Consider the following 13,036-nt stretch of genomic DNA (forward strand, 5'->3'; position numbering starts at 1 on the left):
CTATTAATGTGATATATATGTAACAGTTACTTAGCAAAACAACTATTTCATTCTCTTCTTTGAAGGACATATATTGAAATTGATGGTACAGAAATATGTATAAAAATGTAATTACATAGGAGTGTTCCTATGTAGAAAGCAGTGATCATCAGGGTGGACAAGCTAGGGTACATCAATTGCAGCATGATTTGTAAGGAATGGAACATTTCCACCTGGCCAGAATAGGTTTCTTCCCTCTATCTCCCCAACGGAACTGCTGGCTTAAAACTCTCACAATAAAACTAATGATAATAAACACATTTGAAGGCACATTTTCCTAAGAATGGGCATTGTTAAAATGCAGATTTGGAATCCTATATACGAATGAAAAAAAAAAAAAAAAAGAATGAAGACAAGAATTTGGGGTTCCTCTCTTTAAAACTTGACCATTCATTAACATTACTATTCCTGTGAAAATATTAGATATTCATATTATTAGACATTAATTATTAATAATTATAATGCCTAACATTGTGAGGCTAGAAAATAGTGCACAAAGATAAAAGAGGTAAAGTACCAGTTCTCAGGAAATGTGTAGTCTCAGCTGCACACGAAGAAGAATGTTTAGAATATTACAGAGCAATATAATTGTATGGTAAATAACTTCTAGATTCAGTAGTTGGATTTTTGGCCACTAACTCAACAATCTCCTAAATATGTACTTTGCTTTTGAAAAGAAAAAAAAAAGAAACTGTGTAATGTGATATCAACAATTCTCATTTAATTTTACCGAAGCAAAACAAAAAGGTTGTTTACCTCCTAGACTATTAGTAACTCAGTGAAGCTGGCAGATACTGGAGGTCTTGGATCAAGTGGCTCAGAGTGAAGTCAGATTTTGAATTTTTATTATCTGATTCTGGCCTTAAGGGTTGGATGCAGGAGCTGACTCAGAAGAGGTGTTAGAGAAAACAACTTCCCTTACAGAAAATCTCCACCCTTGTTCAGTGAGTCAGGATTACTGGGCAGATCTTTGGCAAATAAACCCAGAGCCATCTGTTGAAATGAAATTAAAAAGAACTGTCCTTTCTAAATTACTATTTTTCAGCTGAAGCAATTTGAGAAAATAGAACAAAAATAAAGTGTGTTAAAGAAAAATTAAGAAGTAGATGCTGCTCAACTTTAAAAAAAATTTTTTCTATCAATTTATTTATTTATGGCTGCCTTGGGTCTTTGTAGCTGCGCACGGGTTTTCTCTAGTTGCGGCGATTGGAGGCTACTCTTCGTTGCGGTGGGACGGCTTCTCATTGTGGTCGTAGTTAAGTGGTATTGTGATAACTCCTGGGATGCTTCAGCTTCACATTTCCTAAGGCTCTCACTTGCATTGGGTTGGAATGAGATACAGATGGAAGAAGCAGCACCGATTATATCAATTATTCTCAAAGTGTGGTTCCTGGAGCATCAGCATTGGCATCACCTGGGAACTTCTTAGGAACACAAATTATTGTGCCCTGCCCCAAACCTGTGAACAAATTTGGGGGCTGAAGTCCAGAAGTCAGTGATTTAAGAAGCCTTCTAGGTGATTCTGATGTATGCTAAAGTTTGAGAACCACAATTCTTCTGGAATGGCTCTTTAAAATTTGGACATGATGATGTACTAGTACAAATGAGGTGAAAATGCTGAGAGTGATTTATTAAAGTGTTAAGGTAGATGTCAGAAGGCCCAGAGAAGTGGGCATGTTAGAGGGGGATTATTATATGATACCAGGAACTGAGGATGTTTCCCACCTGGCCCAAAGGTCATTTTCTTTCCTAAGTTAATTAAAATGCATTAGTGAGAGGACATCAGCATCTTTGAAAAGTTCAGTGTTGTCATCTACAATATAGGGTTGATAGTAAGAGGTGCTATCCTAGAACTGAACTTCTTATTAACAGTAGAGCTGATAGGTTCCCATAATAGGAAAAAACAAGTGATAATACATAACCATCAGAGACAACGTGGATGTAATTACCATAAGGGCAAGAAAGGTGTGGCAGTCCTGGTCCTTCAATCTGTAAGAACCTATAGTGATGACTAATAGATCATGTTATCCACAGTAGTGAGAGAGATGGGCTGCCAACTGGAGTATTGTTTGACTTGTGCAACCAGAAAGAAATAAAAAGTAAAAAAATTGTGTAACTAGAAAAATATTTAAATAAATAAAAGGCCTATATCCACTGCCACAATGGAAAATCATAATCTCTTGCCCAGTTTCTATATTTGAGCCAAGTAACAAACTCAAAACTTACTATTCTCAAAGTAACATGTGTTCTTTTGAAGAACTTTATAATCTTAGTTCAAAACTGTAAACATATACAATATTCCCATGAAACCTTTCCTAAAGGAACTAGAGTGAAGGTATCTTGAGCATGTAGAAACTCATCCTTTGAGGGTTGTGTCCTACAAGCTTTGTGCTGACACTGCCTGTGGATCTGACATACCTCTATGTACCTCAGTTAGAGTGGAGTACAGTAAGTCCTCTATATGAACGAGTTCTGTTCCAAGAGCGCATTTGTCCAACAGTTAGCCTAAAAACCCAAGTAACACAATCGGCTATATAGAACTGTATGGTAATAGGTTTATAATACTTTTCACACAAATAATACATAAAAAACAAACACAAAAAATAAAGAAAACATTTTTAATCTTACAGTATAGTACCTTGAAAAATACAGTAATACAGTACAACAGCTGGCATACAGGGGCTGGCATCAAGTGAACAGTCAAAAAGAGTTAGTGACTGGAGGAGGGAGAGGAGGTGGGAGATGGTAGAGCTGAAGGATCATCAGCAATAGGACACAGAGGGCAAGCTGCAATGTCACTCATGCCTGACGTTGATGGAGCTCACGTTTGCATTTTTGAAAGTTTGCAACTTGAAGGTTCGTATGTAGGACACTTACTGTAGTATTATAAAGGCCAGGTGATAAATGAAGTTCTGTTCCAAACTCATTTCATAGTGGTGTCAATGGGATGGTGGACTCATCCTATGGTCATTTTCCCAGACCGAAAGTATATATTATAATTGGGAGGGTTATGCTAAGAAGCAGGCAAAACACTCACATTGCATCTCTAGCCTGTGGAGTAGGAGCCATTAGGATAGTAAAAAAAAAAATTCAACTGAAAGCCCTTAAAATTTCTCTCCTCTCCACCTCCACTCAAGATATTAAATCAGAAGCAAAAGTCGGGAGGAATTGTAAAGATTGGTGCCATCCTCAAAGAATTATAAGAGTGGTTGTTCTCATCATATTGACCAATTCACTTATTGTATCCCAGAAGAAATCAGATTGATATGAAAAATGATAATAGATTACCCTAAACTTCATAAAGTATTAGCTCCAACTGCAGTTGCTATGCCAGATGTAATATCATTTCTGGGCTATATTAACACAGAATCTTGCACTTGGTTTATTTGATCTAATAAACCATAAAATATGATCTGAAGCAGTTTGCTTTTATATGAGAAGGGCAGCAGTACACATTTTTTGTCTTTGTCCAAGGGTTGAGTTAATCCTCCTTCTGTCTGTCACTGTATTGTCTAGAGAAGTTAATTAGCTTTATGTTTTGTAGAATATTATGCTGATCAACTATGTTGATGACACTAGGCTAATTTAACTTGGCAGACCAGAAATGCCAAGTACTCTGAGTATGCTAATAAGCTAATGTTAGAGTGTAGGAGCTAAACCCTAGAAATATCTAAGGGCCTACCATATCAATGAATTTTTTAGGGATCAAATGATCAGGAACATACCAAGGTAAATGGCAAGTTACTATATCTTGAATGTCCTACCACTAAAAAAGAGACACAGTGCTTTTGGATCTCTTTGAGTTTTAGAGAAGTATATCCTCTAATTGAGAATCCTTCTGTGACCTATTTATTCTATGACTCTGAAGACTATACTGATTTTGAATGGAACTCTAAACAAGGCAGGGCTCTGCAACAGGTCCAGGATGCAGTGTAAACTTCCCTGCCACTTGACAGATCTAATAGAGCTAGAGGTATCCTTGGAAGACAGAGATAGGTTGATAAGAATTCTACAAGGGTCTATGACCAACTGCTATAGGAAATGGCAGTATAGACCTCTAGTGTTCTGGAACAAGGACAGCTCTCTTTTCCAGAGAACTACTGACCACTTGAAATTAGCTATGTGCATGCTATTGAACTCTGTTAGACACTGAGTGCCTGACCATCTGACATCAAGTGACTGTGAAAACAGAGCAGTGCCTCATAACCTAAATATTGTCCAATCCATCAAGTTATAAAGAGCAGGAATCCATTTAATGATGGAAATAATTCATTTGAGATCAGGCCCAAGCTGTTTGGTTGAGGGCATAAGTAAATTGCATGAGTAGGTAGTCTAAAGCCTTAAATCACCTACTTTTGTTTCACCTTTGCCTCTCACTCAGCTTATAGCAATGATCTTAGGGAATAAGCCCCTTTAATAAACTGTCTGAGAGGGAAAAATCTCAGGTTTTATTTAGTGTATGGATCAGTCTACTGATACATTGGACTGCTGCAGCCTTACGACCACTCATGGGGACCCCTAGAAGATGATATACCATAAACCTTAAGGCAATCATAAAAATAACAAAATATTAGTGTTAATAAACAAACAATGGCGATAAATGGAACCAGTTGAAAATATTCACTAATCCAAAAGAAAGTAGAAAAAAGGGGGGGGGGGAGAATAGACAGCAAAAAACAATATGGGACAGATAGAAAAGAAATAGTAAGATGATAGACCATACTATATTAATCGTTGCAATTCATATATAGTCCAAATATTCCTATTTAGAGGCAGATATTATAGGCTGGAATAAAAAAAAATCAAACTTAACTATATACTGCTTACAATAAACCCACTTCAAATCACACCAAGAAGTCCAAATTTAGACAGATTTAGGCTAACAGCTAACACTATTAAATAAAATGTAATAATACCAAAGTAGATTTTATAGCAAAAAATATGATAGATAAAAAGGTTCCTTTTTTAGTGATGAAGAGGTCAATTTTTAAAGATAACATAATTCCAAATGTTTATATACCGAATAACAATGCTGCAAAATATACTAAGTAAAAACTGATACAACCACAAGGAATAATGGGCAAATATACAATATAGTTAGAGATATAAAGAACCTACTCTAGGGACTTCCCTGGCAATCAGGGGGTTAAGCCTTCACCTTCCAATGAAGTGGGTGCTGTTTGATCCCTGGTCAGGGAGCTAAGATCCCACATGCCTCCCAGAACACCAAAACATAACACATAAGCAACATTGTAACAAATTCGATAAAGACTTTAAAAATGGTCCACGTCAAAAAAAAAAAATCTTAAAAAAAACAAAACAAAACACAACAAAAAGCAACCTACTCTAAATAGGTGATAGAACAAGTAAATAAATAATCAGTAAGGATATAGAGGCTTGAAAAACACTATTAACTTGAATTAATTGGCATTTATAGAACTACCATTTCAAAAAGGTTGTACATTTTTCTCAGTTGCACACAGAACATTTACCAGAATACACTATATTTGGGGCCATAAAACAAGTCTAAATTAATTTGAAATAACTTAAATAATAAAACATACTGTGTGATCACAATGGAATTAATTTAGAAAACAATAACAAAGATAATCTGGAAAACCACCCAAAATTTGAAAATTAAAAAACATATTACTTAATACTTAAGGGCCAAAGAAGAATTCAAAGGGGATATTAGAAAATATTTTGAACTAAATGAAAATTAAAACACATAATATAAAAATTTGTGGGATACAGATAAGTAATATTTGGAGGAAATTTTAAAGTGCCAAATGCTTACATAGAAGAAAATGAAGGTCTCAGAAAAGTGACTTTACCTTCTGCCTTAAAAGGCCAGAAAGAGAAGAGCAAGTTAAAGAAAGTGAAAGGAAGGAGATAAAGATGAGAGTAGAAAACAAATAATTAGAAAACAAAATAACAGAGAAAAATTAGTGAACCAAAAGCTGTTGATAAACATTTAGTCAGGTAAGTAGACTAATAAAGGAGAAACATTGGGAGGATACACAAATTACCAATATCAGAAATGAGGATGGTGACATCATTACAGATTTTAGCAGTGTTAAAATAATAAGGGAATGTTAGAAATAAATTTTTGCCAAGAAATTTGACAACTTAGATGAAATTGACAAACTGCTAGAAATATACAAATTAAGAAAGCTCTTTGGAGAATGAATCAATAAACTGAATTAGCCCTATGTCTATTTAAGAAGTGAATCTGAACAATTATGGAGACATTTATGGAGAAATAAATTTATATTTTTGTTGACTGTCCTTAGAGAAGAGCTATATAGATGGATATTTACTTTGTATACATGTGTAAGAAGAGTCAACATTTTTATGTTAATTTTCTTTAAAATTATATATTGAGTCAGTGCAGTTCCAATCAAAATTCAAATATTTTAGAAGCTTGATGAACTTATTTAAAAACATGTGAAAAAATAACAGGTGTATAAATACATAAATTAAAAATGAAACACTTATCTTTTTGTTTTTCAAGTAACAAAGATTTTTTTCTTTTTTTTTTTAAAACACTGCACTCAATGTGGATGGTATCTACAGTGTGACAGATGATTTTAATGCTACTGGAGTATAAACTATTATCACCATTCTGGAAATATCCTATGAAAATCCTTTTAATATCTTTGAATAGCTAATGTTTTATTAATCTAAAGACTGTATATAACAGATAAGTAAGTTATGAAACATAAAAATAAAACATAAACCCATGAATCTAGTACTCAATTTTAGAACTAGTCCATTATTATTGATGTTCTAGGTACTGATACAATCTGCCTATATTCCATCCCCTTGTCCCCATACTGTTCCCTTCAAGAAGAATTTAAATTTTGGATTTTTCTCTATTATGTAGTTTTTGAAAAATTAGGTTTAACAGAATAGAAATATATGTTGAAATTATGTTACTTATATTACTGTTTTTTATGGGAAACCCTATGCAGTATGAGTCAATAATGAGAGATATTAAGAGAGAGAAAGATTGAAACCTTTAATTCTTTAAAACTTTAAATTCTTATAGTGGATTGAATGGTAGACCCAAAAGATAGTTCTAGATCTTAATTTCCAGGATCTGTAAATGTTACCATTTTTGGAAAAAGGATCTCTGCAGATATAATTAAGGATCTTGAGAGAACCATTCCAGATTATCCTGGTGGGCCCCAAATCCAGTGCCAAGAGTCTTAATGAGAGTGAAACAGAGGGAGATTAGACACAGAAGAGAGGCCATGTGACCACCAAAACAGAGATTGGAATGATGAGGTCATAGAGAAATTCCTGGAGCCAGCAAAATCTGGGAGAGGAAGGAAATGAATTCTCTCTTAAAGCCTCTGGAGGGAGCAGTTCCTTGCCGAATTTCAGACTTCTAGCCTTCAGGACTGTGAGAGAATAAATTTCTATTGTTTTAAGCCATCACATTTGTGGTAATTTGTTCCAGCAGTGTTAGAAAACTAGGTGCAGTGTTCCTAAGTAGTTTTAAAATTTTTTCCATATACAGTTCTTTTTTGTCCAAAGTTTCTATAATCAATTTGTTTACAATAATTTTGATAATAATGTAAAGTAATAAAATTGTTTAAAGACATTTAAGAGGATTCCATAATGGCAAACATAGCATGCTAGGGTACCTTTTCTTCTATCTGTGGTTCAGAATGTGGAATCATGACTACTCAGAAATTCTAATCAGGAGTGTAAGGAAGACAACCTGAAACTGTTCTGGAGATTAACACAACTCTTAGCTGAGAGGGAAGTCATATAATTCTTTTTCTTCAAGCATTGTCAGAGCCCAGTATGGAATTGGAATAGTCTACAGTCAATAAAGAGCACAAAGGCAGATGATACAACAGTAAATGGAAGTTGAAATGTCTGGGGAAAGCAGACTAGAAACTTGATGCTAACCTGGGCTGAGATATAACAGGCTTTTCTTGATTTTAAGAATGATGTAGAGAGAGCTGGTTTTACTCAAGCCTGAGACAATCTCACAGTTAAATTACAGAGATTTAGAATAGTTGAAAAAAACTGTGAATGGAGCCTAACTTTAGCTAGTTTATACTTTTTTTCTAAATTGTTTAGCTAATATTTAAATAAGCGATCAGATACTGTACTTTGTTTTACTTTGCTGTTCTAATAGAAAATTCTGTTTGTATAGGAAAAGCCCAAGTGAGGTGGAAAGATTTCAAACCTAAAAATTCTGTTTGTATAGGAAAAGCCCAAGTGAGATGGAAAGATTTGAAAGCTAAAACTAAAACCAAGGCATCCCCATGCATTTGTTGGTTGCAAACGAAAATCTAGATCAGTATATCTATGAAATAGTACTCTCTGGAGTGCTGGCTTTACAATTTCAAGTCTGTTGCTGGTAAACATCACCAACTCGAAGTTTGTTAACTAAGGAATGTAAGATGTGGTCACTGTCCTCTGGATGACAAGAATATAGGAAGATGGGGACTGTAACTTATTTTAAAACTACATTACTTGGTATGTTATATATAAATGTGCTTTTGATAAAGAATTTCAGAAAAGAAAAGATATAGGCCACTTTATTAACTTGGCATTCATTTTACCTCATGAAAAATTCATGAAATTATAATAAGCAAATTCTAAGGTAGATTAATGTAAACTGATTAAATTCTCGATATACGCAATTCTAAACTCTTTTCATGTGAAATGTTTTTCTTATACTTTCATAGTCTCTTCAAAATTAAGCTAAAATACCTTATTTATGTAAATCAGAGATGTGTTAAATGTGATTGAGGCCATATTTTTTTTTTCAGAGGGCTATTTGTGGCACTCATTTTTGTATACAACATTTTATTATATATGAGGTAAAGGACACATGGTGAAAATATTTCAATTATGTCCATTTTTCATTATTGAGTTTTATACTCAGGTTCCATTTATTTGTGCAGGTATTGAATAGAACCTAATGAAAGGAAATATTCAAATATTTCCTCTCATATCAGATTTTCATATCATGCCTCCTCCTTGTTGACAATAGCCTTCAGATGAGGATGTACATGTGTAATCTGGAAATTAGCTATAATCACTAGCTCTAAAGGTTTAAATTGCTTTGTATGCATTTCTTTCCTCACATCTCTGAAAATCCCAAGAGGAACTTTATATCACCATGGTCCCTTTGGGCTCTATTTTTCTACTTCTGCTTAATTTGTTTAGTTTATAGGTTATCTTGCTTTTCCCCATATATAGTTCATATTCAGCCTCACATGGACCCAGATGTGGAACCCGGACCATTTTCTTAATGTTCACAAAGATAACCTCTTTCACTTAAAACTGTGTTTGTGCGTAGACTTATGCATGATTCAGTGGAGGGGAGGAGGGAGGTATTACATCTCAGAAACACAAACAATTTAGAAATAAGAATTGAACATCCTGTCCACAGCAGTGGGAACCTTTTTTCCCCACCATTCTTGTTATCTAGTGCCATCTAACCAGTTTCTATCTCCCTTTTTTATTTTACAGTTCTCTTCTCCCCATTCTTCAACCCTTCCAAGCCAACCAAGTAGAAACTTGAATATTCATGTCTGGACCTAAGGGGATGACTTAATTTGGGGGCTCTAAATTTAGGAGTTTAGTAAAGTCATTGCATTGGCATAAAAATGAGTAGATAGAGAATACACTGTGACAGAGGAAAATCCAGCATTTCAAAGTAGAAAAGAGAGTGGAATTAGCAAAGGAGACTGAAAAAGTAAACATTGGTGTGGGAGGAAACCCAGTAGAGTGTGGAATCATAGAAATCAATTTATAAAATCATTCAGAAAAGGAGGAAATTATCAACAGTATCAAATGGTGGTGATGGGTTAAATAAGAAAATAATTTAGAATTGACACTCCAATAAGACAAGGAAAAGGTCCTTGATAACCTTGTCAAGGCCAGTTTTAGTAAAATGTTTTGAATAAAACTTTAGGATTAGGCAGAGGAGAAATTTGGAGGTGAGAAATTATAGATAAGAAGCATAGACAACTCCTTTATGAGTTCTATTCTAATGCAGTTTTAATTAGAGAATGTTTTAACTGAAGGGAGATGTAGGAAATAGGAGACTTTATTATATTAAGATAGAGAAATTTCAGAATGATTGTAGCCTGATGGTAATGATAGATCAGAGAAGGAAAAATTATGATCCAGGTGAAAGAAGAATTAAATAAGAGAAGATGTGAGCTATAGAAAGGGTTGGGTTTAGATAGAAGCTGAGAGAGTTTACCTGTTTTGACCAGAGACAAAATACAGCAGTAGGTGCAGACAAATCTCTAGATTGTGATATGGGATACTTTTTGTTTGATCATCTACATTTTCTCAGTGAAATAGGAACAAATATTATTTGTTGAGCTGGGAGATGGGAGATAGTATACTTCCCAAATTGCTTGCTGTAGTGTAAATTATTTGCAGCAATATATGTGGCAGCAGTTTATCTGAATATCACCCTCAACAGTGTTAGTCTTTTTGTATGATTTTTCAAAATTTAGGCAAAATTGTAACTTGCTGTCAATTAGATTTGCATGTCTTGATAATCTGAAAGTGAACTTTTAAAAAAAAACTACAGATCCTTATTGAAAAAAATAAAGGAGAGACTAGAAATAGGAAAGGATCAGTTTAATCCAAGATATGACTGCTCAAGAAATTTGTGTTTGAGTTCTTTGCATTATTGGTAACTGTGTCTGCTGTGCTTTGGAATAGAATCCAAGGTTCAAAAATTACTGGATCAAAAGGAGGCATAGAGGGAACCTACCTCAACATAATAAAGGCCATATTTGACAAACCTACAACCAACATCATTCTCAGTGGTGAAAAACAGAAACCATTTCCTCTAAGATCAGGAACAAGACAAGTGTGCCCACTCTCACAGCTATTATTCAACATAGTTTTGGAAGTTTTAGCCATGGCAGTCAGAGAAGAAAAAGAAATAAAAGGAATCCAAATTGGAAAAGAAGTAAATGTGTCACTGTTTGCAGATGACATGATACTATACATAGAGAATCCTAAAGATGCTACCAGAAGACTACTAGAGCTAATCAATGAATTTGGTAAAGTAGCAGGGTACAAAATTAATGCACAGGAATCTCTTGCATTCCTATACACTAATGATGAAAAATCTGAAAGAGAAATTAAGGAAACACTCCCATTTACCAATGCAGCAAAAAGAATAAAATACCTAGGAATAAACCTGCCTAGGGAGACAAAAGACCTGTATGCAGAAAACTATAAAACACTGATGAAAGAAATTAAAGACAATACAGCCAGATGGAGAGATATACCATGTTCTTGGATTGGAAGAATGAACATCGTGAAAATGACTATACTACCCAAAGCAATCTACAGAGTCAGTGCAGTCCCTATCAAACTACCCAAGGCATTTTTCACAGAACTAGAACAAAAAATTTCACAATTTGTATGGAAACACAAAAGACCCTGAATAGCCCAAGCAGTCTTGAGAGAGAAAAACAGAGCTGGAGGAATCAGGCTCCCTGACTTCAGACTATACTACAAAGCTAGAGTAATCAAGACAGTATGGTACTGGCACAAAAACAGAAATATAAATCAATGGAACAGGATAAAAAGCCCAGAGATAAATCCACGCACATATGGTCACCTTATCTTTGATAAAGCAGGCAAGAATATACAATGGAGAAAAGACCGCCTCTTCAATAAGTGGTCCTGGGAAAACTGGACAGCTACATGTAAAGGAATGAAATTAGAACACTCCCTAACACCATACACAAAAATAAACTCAAAATGGACTAAAGACCTAAATGTAAGGCCAGACACTATCAAATTCTTAGAGGAAAAGATAGGCAGAACACTCTATGACATAAATCACAGCAAGATCCTTTTTGACCCACCTCCTAGAGCAATGGAAATAAAACCAAAAATAAACAAATGGGACCTAATGAAACTGAAAACTTTTGCACAGCAAAGGAAACATAAACAAGACAAAAAGACAACCCTCAGCATGGGAGATAATATTTGCAAATGAAGCAACTGACAAAGGATTAATCTCCAAAATACACAAGCAGCTCAGGCAGCTCAACATCAAGAAAACAAACAACCCGATCCAAAAATGGTTAGAACACCTAAATAGACATTTCTCCAAAGAAGATATACAAATTGCCAACAAACACATGAAAGGATGCTCAACATCACTAATCATTAGAGAAATGCAAATCAAAACTACAGTGAGGTATCACCTCACACCAGTCGGAATGGCCGTCATCAAAAAATCTACAAACAATAAATGCTGGAGAGGGTGTGGAGAAAAGGGAACCCTCTTGCACTGTTGGTGGGAATGTAAATTGATACAGCCACTATGGAGAACAGTATGGAGGTTCCTTAAAACACTAAAAATAGAACTACCATATGACCCAGCAATCCCACTACTGGGCATGTACCCTGAGAAAAATATAATTCAAAAAGAGACATACCACCATATTCATTGCAGCACTATTTACAATAGCCAGGATATGGAAGCGACCTATGTGTCCATCTTAGGTTGATGGACAGATGAATGGGTAAAGAAGATGTGGCACATATATACAATGGAATATTACTCAGCCATAAAAAGAAACGAGGGACTTCCCTGGTGGCGCAGTGGTTAAGAATCTGCCTGCCAACTCAGGGGACATGGGTTTGAACCCTGGTCCAGGAAGATCCCACATGCTGCAGAGCAACTAAGCCCGTGTGCCACAACTACTGAAGCCCGCGAGCCACAACTACTGAAGCCCGCGCACCTAGAGCCCGTGCTCTGCAACACAAGAAGCCACCGCAATGAGCAGCCCGCACACCGCAACGAAGAGTAGTCCCCGCTTACTGCAACTAGAGAAAGCCCAGATGCACCAATGAAGACCCAACACAACCAAAAATAAATACATAAAAAATAAATAAATTGGGGCTTCCCTGTGGCGCAGTGGTTGAGAATCCGCCTGCCAATGCAGGGGACATGGGTTCGAGCCCTGGTCTGGGAAGA

The 13,036-nt window shown here is 35.3% G+C and overlaps 1 long non-coding RNA gene across 1 annotated transcript; it reads left to right on the forward strand.

Annotated features, from left to right (window-relative positions):
- Positions 1–387: 387 nt before the first annotated feature.
- On the forward strand, positions 388–12,134 carry LOC309632183. The gene is made up of 2 exons (XR_014246777.1): positions 388–8,228; positions 8,283–12,134. It is a non-coding gene; the product is annotated as an uncharacterized lncRNA (long non-coding RNA).
- Positions 12,135–13,036: the final 902 nt, after the last annotated feature.

Source organism: Balaenoptera borealis (genome assembly GCF_965194805.1).
Source record: "Balaenoptera borealis genome assembly, chromosome: 7".
Lineage (NCBI taxonomy): Eukaryota > Metazoa > Chordata > Mammalia > Artiodactyla > Balaenopteridae > Balaenoptera > Balaenoptera borealis.